The sequence below is a fragment of the Dromiciops gliroides genome, chromosome 1 (assembly GCF_019393635.1).
Source record: "Dromiciops gliroides isolate mDroGli1 chromosome 1, mDroGli1.pri, whole genome shotgun sequence".
Lineage (NCBI taxonomy): Eukaryota > Metazoa > Chordata > Mammalia > Microbiotheria > Microbiotheriidae > Dromiciops > Dromiciops gliroides.
The window spans coordinates 244,530,054-244,534,504 of record NC_057861.1 but is presented as its reverse complement, the minus strand read 5'-3'; the positions used below and the strand labels follow the sequence as shown (position 1 = coordinate 244,534,504).

The 4,451-nt window shown below is 41.7% G+C and overlaps 1 pseudogene; it reads right to left on the bottom strand.

Annotated features, from left to right (window-relative positions):
• Positions 1-408: 408 nt before the first annotated feature.
• Positions 409-2,309, bottom strand: LOC122734662 (annotated as a pseudogene).
• Positions 2,310-4,451: the final 2,142 nt, after the last annotated feature.

Below are 4,451 nucleotides of genomic sequence, written 5' to 3'. Positions count from 1 at the left end.
ATTGCCTAAAACATTCCCTTTTTTTTTTTAAAAAAAAAGCATACTTTTCCACATACTTCCAGTTTTAAGAACACATATATGGCTTCTCTTTCTGGACTCCTCATTTGCCATATTTCAGCTCTGAAGAAACCTCTGCCTGAGGAGTCCCACTACCTACTGGTGACTCCCCAAGATAATAATTTCAGGAAGAACGCCAATCATTCTTACCTCATTCATGCTTGAACTCTCTCCAGATGCCTCCTCTTTCTCCTCACTAGCTAAATTTTCCTTTTTATCTTACCACCACTAAAAAGTAAATTTTTTAATGGTAGTGACCATCTAACTTTCTTGTTTTTAATCCCTTAAAATTTAGCATTGTACCTGGCTTGTATTAAGAACATAATAAGTACTCTGTCTGTCTTACTCTACTTTTTTTTTTTCTTTAACGTGTGCACTTTTATTTGAACTGGTCTTAAGTCAGTGTACAGGTAAAGCTCTCCTCCCCTCCCCCCAAGTACTGGCACCAATCTCAAAACTTGCGGGGAGACTGTGAAGTCTTCATTCACATCTATGTTGGGGGCAGGGAGGGAATTTAGGGGGCCACTCATTATGGCTGACAAAAAAAAAAGGAACAAGTATTAAGGCGGAAGATACAAAAAGTTGTTTTTGTTTTTGTTTTTTAAAGGATTACATAATTTACACATAAAGCAGTACTGTGTACCTCCCCCCCTCCCCCTCTGGATTTTTAAGTAGCTCCTTTGCTCTAATTTGAGCAGGACAGCCTTCATAGAGGCAAGTAACTCACTAACATGTAATAATTATTTGGAATGACTATTAAAAAAAAAACAACAATGTACAATCAGAGTCCTGAAGACGCACTGTAGAACTTTGGGGATGTTTGCCTCCAACATCATCACCTGCTCATCACCTTCACCGTTCCAGTTTTTAAATCCTGAGTCAAGCGCCAAAAAAAAATAAAAAATAAAAACAAATAAAGCCATGCCAATCTCATCTCTTTTTTTTCCGGGCAATTAACATGTCACACCCTTTGACAAAAAAAAAACAAAAAAAACAAAAAAACAAAACACAAACAGTCCATTTAGAAGCATTTGCGGTGGACAATGGAGGGCCCAGATTCATCATACTCCTGCTTGCTGATCCACATCTGCTGGAAGGTGGAAAGAGACGCCAGGATGGAGCCTCCAATCCAGACAGAGTATTTGCGCTCAGGTGGGGCAATGATCTTGATTTTCATTGTGCTGGGGGCTAGGGCTGTAATTTCCTTCTGCATCCTGTCAGCAATGCCTGGGTACATGGTGGTACCACCAGACAATACAGTATTGGCATAGAGATCCTTACGGATGTCAACATCACACTTCATGATTGAGTTGAAGGTAGTTTCATGGATTCCACAGGATTCCATACCTAAGAAAGATGGTTGGAAGAGAGCTTCTGGGCATCGGAACCTCTCATTGCCAATTGTGATAACCTGACCATCAGGGAGCTCATAGCTCTTTTCCAGAGAAGAGCTAGAAGTAGCAGTGGCCATCTCCTGCTCAAAGTCTAGGGCGACGTAGCACAGCTTCTCCTTGATGTCACGCACGATTTCCCTCTCAGCTGTGGTAGTGAAACTGTACCCTCTCTCGGTCAGGATCTTCATGAGGTAGTCTGTCAGATCACGGCCAGCCAGATCCAGACGGAGGGTGGCATGGGGAAGGGCATAACCTTCATAGATGGGCACAGTGTGGGTCACACCATCGCCGGAGTCCATCACAATACCAGTGAGTGGTACGACCAGAGGCATACAGGGACAGCACAGCCTGGATGGCAACGTACATGGCTGGGGTGTTGAAGGTCTCAAACATAATCTGAGTCATCTTTTCTCTGTTGGCTTTGGGGTTCAGGGGGGCTTCCGTGAGCAGCACAGGGTGCTCTTCAGGGGCCACACGGAGCTCATTGTAGAAAGTATGATGCCAGATCTTCTCCATGTCATCCCAGTTGGTGACGATACCATGTTCGATGGGGTACTTCAGGGTCAGAATACCTCTCTTGCTCTGGGCCTCATCCCCCACATAGCTGTCTTTCTGGCCCATACCCACTATCACACCCTGATGTCTGGGGCGCCCAACAATGGATGGGAAGACAGCCCGAGGGGCATCGTCTCCTGCAAAGCCAGCTTTGCACATTCCAGAGCCATTGTCAACAACGAGAGCAGCAATATCATCATCCATGGCAAACTTTGAAGTGGCAAGTTTAAACCCTTAAGAGAAAGAAGGTGGTGCCGCACCTGGAGGCAGGGGGGAGGCAAGTGCACGCCGGGTGGAAGAGCTCACAGCTCTGTCTTACTCTACTTTTGATCTACTTCCCTTGTTTTCAACTCCAGGGAACAAGGTGCCCCTCCCAGGGTAAGCTCATCACTTCTAATCCTATTATCATGCTGTCCACTAAACTCTTGATTGACAGCAGCTTCCTACCCATCCACTCTGATTTGCTGTCTCCTTTTATGTGTTGTCTCACCCATCTTATTCTAAGCTCTTTGAAGACAAGGACTGTCTTTATTTCTATTAATTGAATCTTTGCTACTTTTCAGTAGGAATGCTTGAGAAGCTTGTGTTTTATTAAATATCCATTTTTTTCTCTATTGGATTATACTTAGTTTTCTTGGATAGGTTATTTTTGGTCGCTAACCTAGCTCCTTTGCCTTCTAGAATATCATATTCCAAGTTCTCCGATACTTTTATTGTGGTAGTTACTAAATTTGTGTGACTTGTGACTCCATGGTATTTGGATTATTTCTTTCTGGCTACTTGTAGTATTTTCTCCTCAGAGCTCTGAAATTTAGCTCTAATACTTTTAGAAATTTTAATTTGGGGATTTCTTTCAAGAGGTGATTGGTGAATTCTTTCCATTTTCTACTTTGTGCTCCAGTTATTTTATATATAAGCAGTTTTATAATCTCTTGAAATATGATATCTAGAATTATTTTTTAATCATGATTTTCATATAGTCCAATAATCCTTAGACTGTCTCTACTTCATCCATTTCCCAGTTGAGTTGTGTTAAGGGCTAAAATTCTAGCTAAACTGTCTAAAATATCTAATGAGTGGTCGCCAATAAATTATAAGCTTTAGCAAGAGTTAGACTTTTAAGCATTTATTAAGGAGAATAAGAATTTGGTAAAGAGAGAGAAAAAGGCCTAGATTCCTATCTATTAAAGGGAGAGCACATTTCTAGCTCCCTTCTCCGCCAGAGTCCAGAGGAAAGAGCCCGAGACTGAGCGCCAGTCTCTTCCTTCCTCCTCCCACTAGCCCGCGTCACTTCCTGACTCCTGGTCTTGCCCTCAAAGACCTTCCCTTCATGGGCAGAACTCCTCTACAGTAAGTATCCAGCAGGTGGCGTTATTCCAATCGTTACAGTCCCCCCTGTTGTTCCTCAAGAAACAAAATGTTTCCTTGACGGAACAGTTGTTTTTCTGATGAGATATTTCACATTTTCTTCTATTTTTTCCAGTATTTTGACTTTGTTTTCATTATTTCTTGAGGTCTGATAGTCATTAGTTTCCAGCTGACTAATCTTAATTTTTAAGCAGTTATTTTCTTCAGTGGGGTTTTGTACATCTTTTACAAAGTTATTAATTTTCTTTTTGTAATTTTATTGCATTGCTCTCAATTCTTTTCCTATTTTTTTCTACTGCTCTTATTTGATTTTTAAAAACTTTTGGTTTTGCCTTTTTATATCTTTTTTTTTCAGGGCAATGAAGGTTAAGCGACCTGCCCAGGGTCACACAGCTAGTAAGTGTCAAGTGTCTGAGGTCAGCTTTGAACTCAGGTCCTCCTGAGTCCAGGGCCAGTGCTTTATCTGCTATGCCACCTAGCTGCCCCTTTTTAGATCTTTCTTTAGCTCTTCTAGCAATTGTTGTTGGGCTTGTATCCAATCTGCAGTTTTATTTGAGGCTTGGCTTGTAAATGTTTTCAAGTCATTGTTTGGTGAGCTTTCCTATCTACATAGAAGATAAATATCTTCTAATGGCCTAATGGTCAAGTTCTTTTTTATTCTTTGTTTTTGTTCATTTTTTTTTCTGTCCAATTTTTTTATTTCAAACGGTATCTTGGAATTAAGCTCTGTTCACCTCTGGGAGGATGTCTGCCTAGCATGAACTTCTGTGGATAATCTGGGAGATTATAGGTTTTTGGTGCTTCCAAGGTGGTGAGATTCAGGGAGAGTTCTGGTCACTATCCTCCTGTGCTCTAGTCCTTACTGTGATCAGTCCTCTGCTCCCTTGAGACTGCAGAGCATAACTCCTCTCTGCCTCAGAACTGTAACCTGGCAGTGAATAATCAGTGAAGAAGATGTCAAATGGTACCTAGTCTTGCACCCAATGTTAGCACTAGGGTCCCTGAAAGATTTCTGACCAGATAATTAGGCCCCTTAGGTGCTTACCACTCTTGGTGTCACCAGTATTGATGTTGTTG